The sequence below is a fragment of the Perognathus longimembris genome, chromosome 1, assembly GCF_023159225.1.
Source record: "Perognathus longimembris pacificus isolate PPM17 chromosome 1, ASM2315922v1, whole genome shotgun sequence".
Classification (NCBI taxonomy): Eukaryota; Metazoa; Chordata; class Mammalia; order Rodentia; family Heteromyidae; genus Perognathus; species Perognathus longimembris.
Genome location: NC_063161.1, coordinates 64,920,130 through 64,940,039, shown reverse-complemented (window position 1 = coordinate 64,940,039; position 19,910 = coordinate 64,920,130). Strand labels below are relative to the sequence as shown.

The 19,910-nt window shown below is 42.0% G+C and overlaps 1 protein-coding gene across 2 annotated transcripts in view; it reads right to left on the bottom strand.

Moving 5' to 3' along the window:
* Window positions 1–19,910, bottom strand: part of Ppfibp1 (PPFIA binding protein 1) — a 120,838-nt gene that overhangs the window by 91,054 nt on the left and 9,874 nt on the right. Inside the window, exon 1 of one of the 2 annotated variants that reach the window (XM_048366765.1) lies at window positions 21–114. The exons of the other annotated variant lie outside the window; for it this stretch is intronic. The gene's annotated coding sequence lies outside the window, so the exon portion shown is untranslated. Of the gene's footprint in view, window positions 1–20; window positions 115–19,910 lie in introns of those variants that run through there. 2 annotated transcript variants of the gene reach the window in all.

The window sequence follows — 19,910 nt, the reverse complement described above, 5'->3', positions numbered from 1 at the left end:
GTGAGGAGAATGTTACTTATGTTCTTAAAAAGCAAGCTCAACACTAAATGGTGTTCAACTTCTCAGATCTTGTACATCCTTAGCAAACTGATCCATACAAGTTCTTCAATATTGAAAAGGCAGCAAAAAGTAACAAATTAAAACTAAACTCAGGCTCTAGAGGCTTACCACCTGTAATGCTAGCTACTCAGAAGGCTGAGATGTGAAGATCATGGTTCGAAGCCAGCCTGGGCAACAAAGCATGTGAGACTTTTATCTCCAATTAGCCAGAAAAAGGCTGGAAGTAGAGGTGTGGCTCAAGTGGTAAAACATCAGTCTTGAGCAGAAAAAAAAAAAAAGAAAAAAGTTAAGGGACAGTATCTAGGCCTTGAGTTCAAGGCCCAGGACCAGCATTAAAAAGAAAGAGGAAGGGCAGGAGGGAGGAAGGGAGAGAAAGAGGGAAGAAAGAAGGGGAAAAGGGAGGAAGGAAGGGAAAGAGGGAAGAAGGGAAGGAAGAAAAAAATGAATTTTAAATTAAAGCATACATGCACATACAATAGATGGCAAGTTACTGAATAAGCAAAGGGTATCAAACTAAAAATAAGCATATGTGTATTAAGGACTTTGTGCTACCTATTACCTTTCTTCTCCTGTGCTCTTCCTGATGTCATCCAGCACTGCCTCCTGCCCTATCTGCTACTAGACAACCTCACATATCAAAATTGATTTTCTATTAAAACCTTCCTCATTAAATTTCTATGTATGTACCAGTTCTGGGACTTGAACTCAAGGCCTTGCATTCTCATGTGGCTTTTTTCCTCAAGGCTGGTGCTCTACCACTTGAACCACACCCCCACTTCTGGCTTTTTGCTGATTAACTGGAAAGAAGAGTCTCATAGAAGGCTCTGCCCAGGTTGGTTCTGAACCACTATCCTCAGATCTCAACCTCCTGAGTAGCTGGGATTAAAAGCATGAACCATCGGTACCCAGGTCATCATCATTAATTTTTATAAACAAAGTGACAGTTGCTTTATGAATGTTTGTGAATTAACTAGGGCTTTTTCCCTCAGTATCTATAAAGGAATTGGTTTAGGTGTTGTTCAGGTTCTAATACAAAATAGCATAGTATTTACTTCTAACTTTCATATTCCTCCCTTATCTCTAGATTACCTACCAGGAGTGTTATATAAATAGCAGTCACATGGCATCATTTAGGGGAAAATGATAAGGAAAAGTCTGTACATGTTCAATTCTGGTATAGGTTTTCCCTAAATATTTCCAAGTCTGAAACTGGTGGAATCCACAGATTAGAATCCACATGGCATGTGTCACGAGGCAACCACCATGAGCCCAGGCTGGCACCATGCTGCTAAACCTCCAACTTCTTTTATTTATAATTTACCCAGGCTCAAGTATTCAGTATTCAGTTACAGCAACACAAAGTGGACTGAGCCTGATGGGAAATCCTAGGAGGCTCTAGCAGGGAACAAGACACATGGCATCTTTATAAGTCAGTCACTTCCCACACCCTGCTCCAACCTCTACCTACCTCTTTTCTTTTTCTTTTTTTTTTTTTGTTGGCCAGTCCTGGGCCTTGGACTCAGGGCCTGAGTACTGTCCCTGGCTTCTTTTTGCTCAAGGCTAGCTAGCACTCTGCCACTTGAGCCACAGTGCCACTTCTCGCAATTTTCTATATATGTGGTGCTGGGGAATCAAACCCAGGGCTTCATGTATACAGGGCAAGCACCCTTGCCACTAGGCCATATTCCCAGCCCCTACCTACCTCTTTTCTGGACAAACATAGGGTTCTTTAGATAGAAATGAGAACATTTTAAAGAGAGAAGTGAAAAAGAAAATACATGCCTACCTTGATGTTCTGTAAAATGTAAGAAAAGTGTACACACACACACACACACACACACACACACACACACACTCATGACAGGAAAGTAAATGAACTGCCTGAACTTGCCCCAGAGGAATCCATGCTAACTTAAGATTACTGGAGTCCTCCCTTAGAACAGAGCTCTCATTATTTTACCCAACCAGTACTGAATACATAAAAACATTTATTGAACATGAACCCTAAGTTGGGTTGGTTTGGGTTTTTTTTTTTTGAGTTTTCATCATAGGACTTATTTAAAGGAGTCAGAGATGTTCTTTGTTAAAGAGTTTTGATCAAATACAAGAGACTTTTAGTCACTTCCTCCGAAACAGACCTGAGCTATAAATACTAGCTCGCCAGAGTCAGCCACATTCAAAAAGGCTCCTGACAAGTTTAATCTAAAAAACAAGATCACATGTTAAACTGAAAAGTAAACCATTAAAAAAAACCCAAACCCAGACAAACATTCCTTAAAAATACACACACACACAGAGCTTTTTTTTTTTTTACTTACAAGCATCTCCTATATAGAAATTATAGAAGAAAAAAAGTCTGTATTTGTGTCCCTTTACTAATGTAAACATCCTTCCCACAAACTCAGGTTTCAAATTCCAAGAAAATCCTTCCACTCATTAAATAAGCAACTTCTCTAAGTCCTTATAAGATGGAGAAGACATTTATCATTTCTGCTTAGTTTCCAAATGCTTGCATAGTCTAACACACACACACACACACACACACACACACACACACACTATATATATATATATATATATACACATATACATATATATATCCTACAGTAACACATTAAAAATCACAAGAAAATGCTGGGCACTGGTGGCTCACGCCTGTAATCCTGGCTACTCAAGAGGCTGAGATCTGATGATTGTGGTTCAAAGCCAGTCCCAGCCGGGGCAGGAAACTCCATGAGACTCTTATCTCCAATTAACCACTCAAAAACTGGAAGTGGCACTGTGGCTCAAGTGGTAAAGCACTAGTCTTGAGCTGAAGAGCTCAGGAACAGTACCCAGGCCCAGAGTTCAAGCCCCATGACCGACAGGAAAAAAAATTGTTTAAAAAGACTGAAGAAATTATATTATATACTAGCATTTTGCAAACTCGAGGATGGATGAGTCCAGTCATTCTTCACCCTCTTTAAGGTTGGGGTATTGTTGGGGGATAATGATCCCATAGTGCAAAGGCCCCACATTGTAAATGTGATTGAATGAATGACCTGACAATACTGAGGGCCCCAATTCCTTAACAAAGCCATTTCCCATCAAGGCTGGCACTCCACCACCTGAATCATGCCTCCATTTCCAGTGAACCACTTTTTAAACTCAAAACAGTGGGGTTCACCTGGGGTTCCAGAGTCTTAGGTTGGGGATATCTGTTGACATCCTATCAAAAAGGCCTATGTGGTTTCATTCATCCGTTATTCATCTATTCATTTGTGCAGGTACTGGGGGTCAAACTCAAGAGTCTCCCGCTGTCCCTGAGCTTTATTATTCAATGCTGGCACTCTACACTTGAGCCACAGCTCTACTTCTGGCTTTACACTGGTTAAATGTAGATAGACTCTTACATGACTGAGTTCCAGGAATGGCTTCTAGAACCTCACACCTTAGATCTTACCCTCAGTTTAGCTAGGATTACAAGCATGAGCCACCACTGGTGCCAGGCAGGAATTTAAATAGTGCTACTTAGCCAGGGACTGGTGGCTCATGCCTGTAATCCTAGCTATTCCAAGGCTGAGATCTGAGGATCCTGGTTTAAAGCACCCTGGGCAGAAAAGCCCATGAGACTCTTATCTCCAATAAACTACTGAGAAAAAGACAGAAATGGTGCTGTGGTTCAAGTAATTAGAGCAACAGAAGTTCAGGGTGAAAGCTGAAGGCCCTGAGTTCAAGCCCTAGGGCCACAAAAAATAAACAAACACATAGTGTTACTCTTTGAAACATAGTGTTACTCTTAGATTGAAACAACTGACATGATTAAAGTCTGTCATAAAGTTTTAGGTAAAAAAAAATCTGGGCTGGGGATATAGCCTAGTGGCAAGAGTGCCTGCCTCGGATACACGAGGCCCTAGGTTCGATTCCCCAGCACCACATATACAGAAAATGGCCAGAAGCGGCGCTGTGGCTCAAGTGGCAGAGTGCTAGCCTTGAGCGGGAAGAAGCCAGGGACAGTGCTCAGGCCCTGAGTCCAAGGCCCAGGACTGGCCAAAAACAAACAAACAAACAAACAAAAAAAATCTGCCTAGTTTTGTGCTATAAGTTATAGAATGTGGAAGAGAGGAATGAACACAGCTCAGTTTTTAGGCAACTTTTGTGTGGGTGTGCACTAGTACTAGGGTTTGAACTCAGGGCCTAGGTGCTGTCCCTCAGCTTTTGTGCTCAAGGCTGGTACTCTACCACTTGAGCCACAGCTCCACTTCAGCTTTTTGTGATTAATTGGAGAAGAGTCTCATGGACTTTCCCGCCTGGGGTGGCTTCAAACCACAATCCTCAGCTCTCAGCCTCCCATGAAGCCTGGCTGATAAGTCATTGTTTATGACAAATACTGGAAATGCTGTCTGCACTTGAAAGCTGGAAGTGCAGCTCAGTGGCAAAGTGCTTGTCCAGCACTCCAGAGGTCCTGGGTGCAATCATTACTACTATAAAATAAACAAATCAAACTTCAAAAGCCTTATACGAAAACATTAGGGGCTGGTACAAACTTCATATACCACGCTTAAAACTTAAAGTGAAAAACATTGACTGTAGTGTAAAATTTACTAACTGTACTAAAACTGATGCAAAAAAAAAGTATTAACTAGAGCCAAGGACTGGTGGTTCATGCCTATAATCTTCAGCAGGCAACTGCTCAGGAATTCACTCATGCTATCATTCACAAAAGCAAATAACTGGATTTTTTTTTTAAAAGCAAAAAAGTGCTCCAATGTAGTCATCCGAGAATTCTTAAATAACAAATCATTGAAAATATCAGAATATTCATTATTAGGAGAATAAAGAATAGTTTAGTTGGGGGGGGCATTAGAAAGAAAGCAAGAAAACAAGAAAGGAAGAAGAGGAAGAATAGGAGGGAAAAGTGAGTGTGCTTAACTTATGTGAAAAATATGAGATGTTTTCAATATTCGATGGTATGGGGCTTCGAGTTTATGAGGCAGGCATTGTATTACTTGAGTCAAGCGTCAGGCCTGATACTACAGTGATGGTAGAGATGTGGTCTCTTTTTTACTTGGTCCAGTTTGGATTAATGTCCCCTTATTTTGGCTCCCTCAATGGCTGGGATGACTGGAATGTTTCACCATATCCTGATTTTCTGTTGAGATGGTCTCATTAACTCTTTTTAGTCTAGGCTGGGCTGGAACTGTAGTCTATTCAATCTCAACCTCTGCATAGCTAAGATGACAGGCAAGGACCACCATGACTGTAGAGATGAAGTCTGCCATTTTGTCCAGTCTGCATTCCAACCAGGGACAGCCTGTGTCTGAGTTCACACACTTGCATTCAGCCAAACCAAATAATCAGTAATATTAAAATCCAGTTTTCAGACCCCAGGCCCAAAGTCCAGTAATATCAAGTTAGGTCTGACTTTATATACCAAATAACAACACAAGGCAAAGGGTAGAGAAAGGAGATTTACGGCAGTTGTGGGAAGGTGTACTCAGTCCATTGCCAGCCATCTTCAGGAGACATACAGAGAATCCAGGGCATGTGGTGAGAAAGGCATGCAGAGTTAATACTCATAGGTGCGGCCTGGTTGACTATTATTAGCTCAGTCTTTGATCATAAAGGAGTTCTGGAGAATTGTTGTGACTTTGTTACTGGAGCAGAACAGGAACAAGGTGATTTCTTGAGGTTCTGGCTGTTTTTCTTACAACAAGAAGGCAGCTAGAGGCCAATGGTTCACATCTGTAATCCTAGCTACTCAGGAGGCTGAGATCTGAAGATGGCAGTTTAAAGCCAGAATGAGCAGGAGAATCTGAGACTCTTACCTCCAATTAACCAGCAAGGAGCCAGAAGAGGAGCTGTGGCTCAAGCGATAGACTGTCAGCCTTGAGCAAAAAAGGCCCAGCGAAAGCATGTGGTTCTGTTTCAAGTTCCAATACTGGCACCAAAAAACAAAGAAAAAGTATGAAAATAACTGAACTTACAAACACAGCTTAAAATTATTGTATCACAAAGTAGAAATAAATTTTCCAAAATAAGGAAGCAGATGCAGTCACCTTGCTCTTACTGAAAATGTCAGAGCCAGCAATGTTAATATCTGAGAACATCGTTATTTTCTGTGCTATTTAAAAAAATATTTTTATTTTATTTTACTTATTTATTTTGCCAGTCCTGTGGTTTGAACTCAGGGCCTGAGCATTATCCCTGGCTTCTTTTTGCTCAAGGCTAGCACTCTACACTTGAGCCACAGAGCCATTTCTGGCTTTTTCTGTGTATGTGGTGCTGAGGAATCGAACCCAGGGCTTCATGTATGTGAGGCAAGCACTTTACCACTAGGCCATATTTCCAGCCCTCTGTGCTATTAATGAATGTAATTTTTGTTCATAATGATACTGCTAATCAAACACTAGCCCTGCTGTCTGATAACCAATCTTCTATAGTTCTCAAACTGCAGAGTCCCATACAACCAGGGCTAATCTTGGCTTCAGAAGCAGCATTCATAGCAGGAAAAAAAGAAGTTTATTCTTTGATTAAGAGTTTATTATGTGTCAGGGATGGCATTTAGCACACATATACACACACACAACTTTCATGAATTCTCATGTGCTGAGTTTGGGGGAAAGGGATAAAAGAAAGTCAATGGTTGCATGTTTTCCTTACATTTTTTGTGTCAGTACTGGAGCTTGAACTCATGGCTTCACCCTCTTGTTTCATTTTTACCAAGCACAACTAGAGAAAAAGGTTGGCTGTACTTCAAACGTCTGCTATCTCATCCTATCTGGACACTGGATGTCCCCCAGAAATCCTTTTAGTCATCATTAGTCCCCTCCCTGTCATGTTTCTCTTTTAATGACTGTCTCTAAAAATTCCTAAGGATCCAGGCGCTAGTGGTCCATTGCATGTAATCCTAGCTGAGATCTGAGGATCTCAGCTTCGTGCCAGGCTGGGCAGACAAACCCAAGAGACACTTACCTCCAATTAGCAAGTGAAGAATCAGTAATGGAGCTGTAGTTCAAGTGGCAGAGCTACAGTCTTGAGCAAAACAGCAAAGGGAATTAAGCTCCACTAAAACCCCAGGTGGATGCTTACTAAGACCCAGCAGGCAGCTTTGTTCAAACTATTCTAAGCCCGTGGCTCACCTCATAATCCTAGCTAAGCAGGATGCTGAGATCTGGAAGATCAAGGTTTTTTTCTCTGAATAAAACACCACCAACAAAAATACATCTGTGTCATAATATTTAAAAGGTACAAAAGTTACACTGTGTCTCCAGTAGTAGAACACTAGTGTTGAGCAAGAAAGCTCAAGTACAGCACCCAAGCCCTGAGTTCAAGCTCCGGGACCAGCTCAAAAAATTTTAAAAATGCAATAAAATGTACAAATGACCTCTTCTAAACTTACATCTTAGCCAGGTACTGGTTATACCTGAAATTCTGGTTACTCCAGAGTCTGAGATGTGAGAATCATAGTTCAAAACCAGCGCAGGCAGACAAACAGGAGAGACTATCTTCAACAAACCTACAAAATGCAAGAAATTGAGGTATGGCTCATGTAGTAGAGCACTAGCTTTGAAGAAACGGCCAAAGGGAGAGCATGACGCCCTGAGTTCAAGCTCCAGTAGCAGCACCAAAGAGAGAGAGAGAGAGAGAGAGAGAGAGAGAGAGAGAGAGAGAGAGAGAGAGCGAGAGAGAGAGCGCTAGAGGAAGAGATCTATGACATTTCCAGCTTCCTTTCTCGCAAATGTACACGGAGTATTCTGGCTGTGTTTGTTCGGCGTCCCTTTTTCATTCATTCACCCGCTCCCACTCACCCCTCCCCCTACAATCTTGTTTCAGCTTCCTGATACTGATTTTGCTAAACAGTCTGTTAATTGTTAGAAAGGTTTATTCTGGATATTCACTCCCATGTATACTATTCTATAGTAACTATATAATGTATATATGTACATGCCTCTGTGTATGTTTACATGGGAGATTAAATTTTTGGTTTAAGATTCATATATGATAGAAAACATGCACCCATTGTCTTTCTTGGACTGCCTTACTTTGCTCAATATGATATTTTCCAAATACATCCATAGCCCTGCAAGTGACATCATTTCATATTTTATGATGGCTGCAAAGAATTTCATTACATATATGTATACATATAATAGATGTGTGTGTATATATAGATAGATAGATGTATACATACACATATACATATATATACACAAACATATGCTGGGTACTAATGAACCACACTTGTAATCCTAATTCACTTGTAGTCTCAGGAAGCTGAGAAGTGAGGATCACAGTTCAATGCCAGCTGGGGTAAGACAGTCCAGGAGACTCATCTCCAATTAACCAGCAAAATGCCAAAACTGGAGGATATGGCTCAAGTAGTAGAGCACCATCTTTGAAGCAAAAGAGCTAAAGGACCATGCCCAGGCCTCTAAGTTCCAGTCCCAGAACTAGCACCAAAAAATAAAAATAATTTTCTAAAAACCTTGCTAGTAGCCTTAAATAAACAAATTTTAGAGGGGATATTAGCCCATCAAAATACATTACACTGAATATAATAAACTAAGGCAAAAAACAATGTATAAGAGTCTATATAATAAACACTGAAAATAATCTGTAATTTCAACAGCAATTTTTTAATCATTGATAGCTTTAAATATTATTTGCATGCCAGGTGCTCACACCTAGCTACTCAGTAGGCTGATATGAAGATCACAGTTCAAAGCCAGCCCAGGCAAGAAAGTCCATGAAACTCTTATCTCTAACTGAGTACCAAAAGGCCAGAAGTAGAGCTATAGCTCAAAGTGGTAGAGAGCTAGCCTTGAGCACAAAAGCACAGAGACAGCACCCGGGCCCTGAGTTCAAACCCCAGAACTGGCACAAAAAAATAGTAAGACCTTTGGGTGAAAAAGGACACAAAGAGATAGATGTGAGAGGATAAAAGGCATTGCTGCACAGAGGAATCTAAGATCTCTGGGAATATAACCACCAAGGGCCATTTCTGAATTTCAGCAACAAGTTAAACTTCTGTGAAACAGCATATGACAAGGTCCAATCCCAGAACATGTGTTTTAGTGCTCAGAGCTCTAAAACACATTATGAGGCTGGGGGAAGAGCTACATGGTAGAGCATTTGCCTAGCATGAGCAAGGCTCTGAGCCAAAACTATCAATCATTCAATGGGTGAATGGATGAATGCATTTGTGGCAGAGTATCTCACTCTTTGGTTCCAAGGGAGTAGTATTACAGATGAAAGGGCAGAGAACACTTCTGTAGGCCACACCAGTTTAGCATTATCCAGGAAGATCTGTGGGTGTTTAGGTGCTGGTGGCTCATGCCTGTAATCTTAGCCACTCAGGAGGATGAGATCTGAGGATCACAGTTCAAAGCCAGCCTGGGCAGAAAAAGTCTGTGACACAACTCCAATTAACCATCACAAGCACAATGCCAGAAGTGGAAATGTGGCTCAACCAGAAAAACAGAACATCAGCCTTGAGTGATTTTAAAAAGGCAAGCAAGAGTGTAAGGCTCAGCTGGGAATGTGGCTTGGTGGTACAGTGCTTGCCTAGATGCATGAAGCCCTAGGTTCAATTCCTCAGCACCACATAAACAGAAAAGGCCGGAAGTGGCCCTGTGACTCAAGTGGTAGAGTGCTAGCCTTGAGCAAAAAGAAGCCAGGGACAGTGCTCAAGGCCCTGAGTCCAAGCCCCAGGATTGGCAAAAACAAAACAAAACAAAACACACACACACACACACACACACACAAGAAGGAAAGGAGAGGAAAAGGGAGGGGAGGAGAGGGGAGGGGAGGGGAGAAAGAAAGAGAGGGGAGGGGAGGCAGGCAGACAGGCAGGCAGAGAAAAAAGAATGTCAAGCGCTGATGGCTCATACCTATAATCCTAGTTACTCAGGAGATCTGAGGATCTCAGTTCAAAGCCAACCAAGGCAGGAAAGTCCATGAGATTCTTATTTCCAATTAACCAACAAAAGGCCAGAAGTGGAGCTGTGGCTCAAATGGTAGAGTGACTCACTAGCATTTTGAGGGTGAAGGAAGAGCAAGTTCCTATGTTAGGTGAGAATGTCCTATAGACAATATGAACTTAGCTCAATTCTCACTATTTTTCCTATGGAAATAGCAGGGTTTATTCCACATTGGTGTAACATATATGCATACTTTCACTACTTAATGTTCATGTCTGCAGGAGAAAAAGCTTATAATTCCGCCATAACTTATATCCATAACCCCGCTTCCTAATGCCTACGGATATTCTGTGACCCAGGGGGCTTGGGTGCTTTCCTGTAGGGCTGGCTTTCTCCCAAGCCCAGGATAAATCAGGCCTCAGGACATGTGAGAAAATCTTACAGTTAATAGGTTAGGCTATTTGTAAATAAACTAATCTCACATGACTATTATTCTTCAACACTGAAGAGAATTTCATGCATATTTGGTAATGCTTAAAAATCACTGTTTCCAGCCAGGTACTGATGCTCACATCTGTAATCCCAGTTACTCGGGAGGCTGAGATCTGAGGATCAAAGTGCAAAGCCAGCACAGGCAGGCATTTAAATTCATTAGACTCTTATGCCCAATTAACCTGCCAAAAGTTAGAAGTGGAGGTGCGGTTCAGTGGTAGAGTGCCAGCTTTGAGTGAAAAAACAAGAGCACAAAGCCCTAAGTTCAAGCATGTGTGTGTACATGTGTGCGCGTGCACACAAAGAAAAAATCCTGTTACGGGATAGAGATATAGTTCAAAGAGTAGAGCACCTGCCTAGCATCTGAGACATCCTAGGCTCCATCCCCAGGCATCCCAGAGAAAAATAAATTAAATTAAGGTATGACAGACCAGGGAAAATGAGGGATGAGCAACAGCAGCCAGGAATTCAGATACAAACCCTGAATTAATGAGTAGCTCTAGAAACACATAAACGCTATTTGCTTTAAGCTTTATACTCCCTCATAAGCCACAGTAAAATACCAGCTCTGTCTCTCTCTGACCATCCTCACTTGCCGAAGTAATTAGCATGCTTTGGGAATTAAGCATGGAATACTTAAAGACACTTGGGAGGAGGGGGCACTTGGGAAAATTTCTCCTATGGCACAAAACATTTTTCAAAGTTTTATTTATCTCAAGGATGGGCCCATCTTGGAGTATGTGCAAAATCCATCTTTTCTTTGAAGAGATTTCCAAGCATCCATGATCAATGTTTAATGAGTAGCTCATTCTTAAAGTCTCTGAGCAGAAGTGGTGCTGTGGCTCAAGTGGTAGAGCACTAGTCTCGAGCACAAAGAAGCTCAGGGACAGTGCCCAGGCCCTGAGTTCAAGCCCCAGGACTGGCAAAAAAGAAAAAGTTAAAGTCTCTGAGCCCAACTGATAAACCTGTAACAAGAGCCAGCCCCGGTGGTTCAGGCCTGCAATCCCAGCTACTCAGGAGGCTGGGATCTGTGGATTACAGTTCGAAGCCAGCCTGGGTAGGAAACTCCATGAGACTCTTAACCACAAAGTGGAGCTGAGGCTCAAGTAGTAGAACATTAGCCGTGAGCACAGAAGCTCAGGGACAGTGCTCAGGCCCTGAGTTCAGGCTCTGGGACCAGCCAAAAAAAAAAAAAAGTAACCAGAGTGATTAAATGTGCCAGATAGGAGATAAAAAAGAACAGTTTTCCTAAGATTTGAGCCAAACCCCAGCCTCCTCTTCACCATATACACCCATGGTGTTAAAGCGCTCAGTGAACATTATCAGGTGTGCTCTATCAGGTCTTGGTGTGCTGTCTTTCTGTCTTTCCTTCACTTTGCTTTACTAATAAACTTCTTTGGTATCTCAACGTGTCCTCAAATTCTTTTCAGCATTAACATCAAAGCCACAGTATCCAGAACTGGGTAAAGTGGCTCAAACCTGTAATCCCAGCTTCTCAAGAGGCTGAGATCTGAGGATCTCCCTTTTATTTGTGTTTTGAACACTATTTTTTTTTGAAGTCTTTTCTTTTATCATACTGGGGATCAAACCCAGGATATTGTGCTTTGCCACTGAGCAACATCCAGTGAGAAGATCATAACAGGAATCCAGCCAAGTAGGAAAGTCTGTCAGACTCTTCATCTACAATGAACTAGCAAAAAGCTGGAAGCAGAGGTGTGGCTCAAGTAGTAAAGCACCAGCCTCAAGTGAAAAAGCTAAGAAACAACACCTAGACTCTGTGTTCAAGTACCAGTACTGACATACAGGAGAGTACTGCTGGGTGCTAGTAGCTCACTACTCTAATCCTAGTTATTCAGAAGGCTGAGATATGAGGATTGGGGTTGGTAGCCAGCATGAGCAGGAAAGCCTATGAGACTCTTATCTCCAATAAACTTAGAAAAAAAAATGGAAGTGGCACTGTGGCGCTTGTGGTAGAGCTCTAGCCTTGAGCAAAAAGAAGCTCAAGGACAGTGCCAAGGCCCAGAGTTCAAGCCCCATGACCAACTGACCAAAAAAAGAAAAAAAAAAAAGAAAGAAATGGGGGGGAAGAGGAGGAGGAGGAGGAAGAGGAGGAGGAGGAGGAGGAGGAGGAGGAGGAGGAGGAGGAGGAGGAGGAGGAGGAGGAGGAGGAGGAGGAGGAGGAGGAGGAAGAAAAAAAAAAAAGAACATTTTATCCAAGGCCCAGGCAGAGGCCTCCTTCCTTCTGGAAACCTCCCTCCATGGAATATCACCAATCACCGATCAAGAAACAAAATCACTTGAGATGGTTATGAGTTCTATCCAGAAAAAACTAGTTAATAGCATGTCTGGGTTAAATTAATTTTCCCTTTTGCCTCTAGTGATGCTGAGGAGGCTACAATATAACATAGCTTCCTAACTTGACTGCATCATGCACTTTACACACGCTCCCTGAGGCTTCTGTTCTGTACAAGATAAACATTTTCACAGTCTATACTTACTAAGGCAAGTTGGTACTGGCTGGGGCAGTGAGGGGTCGGATCGTGCACATACCAAAGCTATTTTCTGGAACAAATATAGGTAACTGCGTATTCTTTTCTTTTCTTTTCTTTTTTTTTTTTTTTTTTTTTGTGTGTGTGTGTGTGTGTGTGTGTGCCGCGTACACGGGTACACATACCAGTAATGGGACTTGAGGTCCTTAAGGCCTCACACTCTTGCTTGGCTTTTTCACTCAAGGATGGTGCTCGATCACAGCCATAGCACTGTTCCTGAGTTTTGCTGATTAACTGGAGATAAGGATTCATCAACTTTTCTATCTAGGCTGGCTTGGAAAAACTGTCCTCCGGATCTCAGCTCCTGGGTCACTCACTAGCAGGGGCCAACAGACTTTGAGATCAGCCTACGAAATGAAACACTGCTCAAAGCCAGCACAAACAATGTCAGAAAAAAGCAACAGATCAATTCAGGAAGCAGCTTTAGCACTGGGCTAGTTGCTAATTCCAGAATATTCTGTACTCATTCTACACAAACTTCAGTTTGAGTTCCAAACATTGTATCTAAAATTAACACTGACAAGTGTTAAAAATGCAATCTCTCAGGCTGGGGATATAGCCTAGTGGCAAGAGTGCCTGCCTCGGATACACGAGGCCCTAGGTTCGATTCCCCAGCACCACATATACAGAAAACGGCCAGAAGCGGCGCTGTGGCTCAAGTGGCAGAGTGCTAGCCTTGAGCGGGAAGAAGCCAGGGACAGTGCTCAGGCCCTGAGTCCAAGGCCCAGGACTGGCCAAAAAAAAATGCAATCTCTTTCAACCTATGATTTTATGTAAAATTATATAAATAAACTACATAATTGGCATAAGTGTACAATGACATAAAATGCCAGAGGGAAAAAGATAAGCTACAATTTTATGTAAAATGGTGCACAACTTGATTAAGACAGTAAAATTCAATTGCCAATAAGATTAAGTAACTAATAAAAAGTGGGAGCTTTTACTCTACTTCAATAGTATATTTAATTCTGAATCATCTATCTGAGGGCCATATCACAACCAAGTGCCCTCTTCCTTAGAGAAAGAGGGCTGACTTGGGTCACAATATGTTTTGCCTTCTAGCTAAGCATAGTGGCTCACATCTGTAATCTGAGCTACTTGGGAAGCTTGATCGTGGTTCCAAGCCAGCCCACCTAGAAAAGTCCAAAGAAACTTATTTCTAATGAACCAGCAAGAAGCCAAAAGTGGATGCGTGGATCAAATGGTAGAGCCCCAGCCTTGAGCAAAAAAAGACAAATGAGAGCATGAGGCTGAATTCAAGCCTAAGTATCAAAACATACACACACATATAATATATATGTGTGTATATATATGTATATATATGTAATTTGCCTTCAATCCTGATTTATGTGTTCCAAAGAAAAACACAGTATCTGCCAAAAAGAGCAAAGCAAGGATAAACTTTGACATCAAGAAAAAAACTATAGCAAACTTATTTTTGTATATAATAATCACAGCTATTTAGCACCCAACCATAAACCAAAAAAATGAATAATCTATATATAGTCCTAGCAACATCTTTACATAGAGGAAGAAGAAAAAGATTTTGAGTTATCTCCAGAGCCTTCTAGCTCTCCTCAGAAAGAAGCCACTGTTCTCTCTCTGACATGTGCCCTCTTCCCATCATCCCTCTTTGTCTCTCCCTTCCTCCTTCCATCTCTCTCTCATACCTTTCTCTTCCTCTTTTCCTCTTTGTCTTTCACCTTCTCCCTGTCTCTCTCTCCCTCCCTATTTCTCCACCCCCAGCCTAAATACAATTATTTTCATAACTGAGCCAAGGAGAGCTTTACAAAGTCATTGGTGCTCTTTGCTGAAAGAGTCTGGAGGGCACAGCTGGGCCCCTGGTGTGGATACTTCAGGAAGCATCTGGGTAAGTCCTGATTCTTAGGCCCTGCCCTACTCCAGCCCAAAGCCCCATTTGTGGGCAGTCCTCAGGAACCCCAGAGATCAGCCTATCCTGTTTGGCAAGCAGACAAATGTCCCTATCAGCAGCCCTAACGGTTCCTAACAGGATAATCTGCAGGCCTCTGGTCATTTCATCCTCACACCTCCCATGGGAGCACACCAGCACAAAGGAGATCTGGCCTCCAGACACCCATACTAACTCAACTTTCCATTAGTACCAGCACAGCCTGTGCTTACCCACAAGCCCCTTGCAGGGGTTTTTGTTGTTGTTTTTGTTGTTGGGCCTTCAATTCCGGGCCTGTGCTTTTATTTGGCCTTATTGCTCAAGACTGGTCCTTTGCCACTGGAGCCACAGCTCCCCTTCCAGCTTTTTGGTGATTAATTGGAGATAAGAATCAGACTTTCCTGCTTGGGCTGGCTTCAAGCCTCAAACCTCAGGTCCCAGCTTCCTGAGTAGCTGGGATTACAGGCATGAGCCCCAGCAGCCAGATTACATTTTGTTTTCTAATTACACCAAGGTAGACATTATCTCCAGTGCTTAGGAATCTTAATAAACCTCTCATCTAAAGCAGATGGGTTAATATTTTATGCCATTTATCCAACTATAAATGTATGCATGCCATGTAAATAGATGAGTGTCATGACACAACCCTGAGGATCAAATTCAGTTCTATAGGAAACAATGGCATTTCAGCCTATCAGTTCCATGCAAGACAAGTCACTCAGCAAGAGTTGCTGACAAACTGCCTCTTTAAACAGATTTATTTATATATTTATTTAATTGGTCATAGAACTCAGGGACTGGGCTTTGTCCCTGAGCTTTTTTGCTCAAGACTAGAACTCTACCTCTTTGAGCCACAGCACCACTTCTGGCTTTCTAGTCATTAATTAGAGATAAAAGTCTCACAGACTTTCCTGTGCAGGCTGGCTTTGATCCACGATTCTCAGATCTCAGCCTCCTGAGTAGCTAGGATTACAGGTATAAGCCACCAGCACCAGGATTCATATAAATTCTTAGCTAACCTGTGAGCGTGCAGATGATACACTTGGTGTAACTTACTGAGAAGATTGGGACCTTAAATACAGGCGCCTTCCACAGGGTTAATGTGCACCAGGTCCTTGTGCAAGCATGACCTGCAGCTGCTTCAATACCCCACCCACAGCTTGGGATTCTAGCCAGGCCGTACACCGGGTCAGAGTCTGACTTCCTATTGAAGCATCCTGTTAGGCTTTAAGTTCTGATCTCAACTGCTATGGTTGAGCTCAGGTTCAAAATTTGAACACTGGGTACTGGGAATGGGGGAAGGTGCTTTTTATAACTCCTAACTCTTGGCATTCAATAATAATGATTTTGAGCACTTACTCATGATGCTCAGCTGAGGTCCAGCATTTGCATCACATCCGAATGATGGAAGTTTGCCTGGTTCCAGAGTCTGCCCTTAACAGCTACAACCTGTTGCTCACCAGTGTTGGGTTACACTAGCTTTAAAAAAAAAAAAAAAGCAAAAGCTCTGTGCAGCACTGGTGGCTCACGCCTGTAATCCTAGCTACTCAGGAAGATCACAGTTTGAGGTCAGCCCAGGCAAAGTTAAGAGAATCCTATCTCCAATAAAAAACCAAAAAGCTGAGAGTTCAAGCAGCAGCACACCAATCTTGAGCAGAAAAAGCCTAGCAAGAGCACAAGGCCCTGAGTTCAAGCCCACCTGGGGCTTGATACTATTGGTACCTGGTAATAGCACACTCACAGTTTCTCTCCTAACAACAGCATTTTTTTCTGCAAGCACCATACTTCCTAGGGAGGAAGCAGTCTCCTCCTTTGCAGATGTGAGTCACCATGGAAAGGCACTGCTGGCAACAACTCTACCAGAGGTATTCCACACTAATCCCAGCACGCCTGGAAATACATACATATGGCCCCTTCAGAAAGATGGAGAAGAGCCAAAGCCTAGTGGCTCAATCCTATAATCCTTCTACTCAGGAGGTTGAGATATGAGGACTGAGGTTCAAAAACAGCCTGGGCAGGAAAGTTCACTAGAGTCTTCTCTCCAATTAATCAGAAGAAAACACACACACATACACACACACACACACACACACACACACACGGAGCTATGGCTAAAGTGGTAGAGTGCCAACCTTGAGCAAAAAAGCTAAGGGACAGAAACATGACCCTGAGCTCAAGCCCCAGGACCCAGCACCAAAAAAGAAAGAAAAAGAATAAAATCTGAAAATAATGGGATTCATGTACACATGGGATTGGTATTCTGAACATGCAGTGATTCATGTTTGGAGAGAATTACTCAATTTTGGGTCAGCCACTGAATAAATACAGGAGCTAGACCCCGCTATATCACATTTATTGTAAATATTCTCCAAGAATCTCATATGCTTTCAAGAAGCTGGAGAGCTCGTGCTTAATAACTAATCAAAGGGGATGCAATATCTGCCTTCAGTATTAATTTGGATATAAACTTTCTTTTACTTCTTTTTGTGCCAGTACTGGAGCTTGAACTTAGGGCTTTGAGCTCCGGTTTGAATTTTAGGTTTTTTGTTGTTGCTGTTTTTTTTTTTTTTTTTGGGCGGTTCTGAGGTTTAAACTCAGGCTTGGGCAGTCCCTGAGCCTCTTTGTGCTCAAGGCTAGCACCTTACCACTTGAGCCACAGAGCCACTTCTGGCTTTTTTGAGTAGTTTGTTGAAGATAAGAGTTTCTCCAAGTTTTCTGACCGAGCTGGCTTTGAACTGTGATTCTCAGACATCAGCCTCCTGGGTAGCTAGGATGACAGGCATGAGTCACTGGAACCCAGCTGACTTATAGGGTTTGTCTACTCTTATTTGAAGCACTTGGAGGATTTTATTCATGCCAAGTTGGCATTCTCTTTCCACAAGGGAAAGATTACAACCAACCCAAAGCAATTAAATGGGGATTTTCATGGCTCAGCCTCAAGTGGAAGTATTACAGATTGTAGGAGTGCTAATAAGAGATAATTACTCAAGTCACACCTGGCTGAACTTACTGTATGCCGTATCTATCCAGGCTTGGATTCAAAGGGCTAGTTCCCAAAGTGATCTGAAGTGGACAGGTGCTGGTGCTCATGCCTGTCATTCTAACTACTCAGTACATCAAGATCCAAGGCAGCCTGAGACAGGAAAAGTTAGTGAGACTTTGATCTCCAAATAACCATCAAAAAACTAGAAAGGGAGCTAAGGCTCCAGTGGTACTAACCTTGAACAAGAAAGCCAAGTGAGAATACCATGGACCTGAGTTCAAGGGTCAGTACCAACACTAAGTAAATAAGCAAAAAATAAATAAATAAAAAGGTCTAAAACGTGTTTTAAAGAAGATTGCAAAAAGATTACTTTGTTGGGTTATAATTCTAATAATATTTATAGTATTTGGCTGAACTTACTAAAATGGTAAGTTTTGAGTACATATTCAGCACTAGTTAAATGGCAATTTGTGTTAAGTGCATTTGGCAGGACAATTTTAATATTAGTGGAGTTATTTTTATGTAGTTAACAAGGTGTAGTATAATCACCATCCAAATCTAACTTTTAAATGGTATGGTAAATAAAAATTTACTTAGCAGCATTTCTCTTCTGAATTGCCTAGCAACTTTGTATTTTGTATGTGTTTGTGCAAGTACTAGAGCTTGAACTCAGGACCTCCCACTTTCACTTTGCTTTTTTACTCAAGGCTGGTACTTGAGCTACACTTCCATTTCTGCTTTTAGCAGGTTAAATGGAGATAAGAATCTCTTGTATTTGTCTGCCTGAGCTGGCTTTGAACCCCAATCCTCAGATCTCAGCCTCTGGAGTAGCTAGGATTACTGGTGGAAGCCACTAGTACCCAAAGACAACTTTGCCTTTTCTGCAAGATTTTAAGGCTATTTTATAACCTCAATGTTTATAAAGCATGGATATCAAAAAGTCCATGAATGACATTAAAAGTTCCAACAATGTGTAGAGGATGACCAGGTCACTTCCCTTCAGAGAACAGAAAGACACAACATGTTCTATTTTAGCTAAGAGGATAATTCTATGCAGATGGATTTCAGAGAAGCAAGTGGCTCATTCTCAAAAGAAACCTACTAAAGAGGAAAGTAAGTAGGCCTGGAAAGAAAAGTCCAAGAACATTTACCTATTATTTTTTAAAATTTTGTTTATATTTACTGATACTGGGGTTTGAACACAGGGCTTCATGCAGTTGCTTAGCTTCTTCTGTCAAGGCTAGCACTCTACCACTCGAGCCACACAGCTTCACTTCTGGCTTTTTGCTGGTTACTGGGTGATAAGAGCCTGGCAGACTTTCCTGCCTGGACTGGCTTCTAAATGTGATCTTTAAATCTAAACCTCATCAGTAGCTAGGATTACAGGGGAGAGCACTAGGGCTCCACAAGTCAATCTTTCTAAGATTCACTAGGCAGAAGTTACTATTTCATTTTGCAGGTGTGAAAACCAGGGCTCAGGCTATATAAGGATCAAAGTCACAGTGCTAACAATGAACTAGGTTGGGATCTCTGAAACTTAAAAGGGGTGGATGCTACCCTCTGCCTAATAGTTGCATACAACAATTACAAGCACAAATTACAAAGATAGATTGTCCCTAACTAGAGCAGGTCAGCCCTCTAGTAGGAAACTCTGAGTTTTAATGACACTTTCACTAAGTGATTGTTTCCTCCTAATGAACTGGGATGCAAATAATATTTAGCCCAATAATGTTGAGGTGAGAGGCATCTACAAAAGCTGCAGTGAGCTGGGCCCTTGTGTCTCACACCTGTAATCCTAGCTACTAAGGAGGCTGAGATCCGAGGATTGTGATTCAGAGGCAGCCAGAGCGGGAAAGTCCAATTAACCAGAAAAAGCCAAAAGTGGAGCCCAGGCTCAAGTGGTAGAGCATTAACCTTGAGCAAAAAGACAAAAGCCCAGGGACAGCAAGAGGCCCTGAGTTGCATTTAGGCCCCAGTATCAGCATATTTAAAAAGAAGAAAATTTAAATAACAAT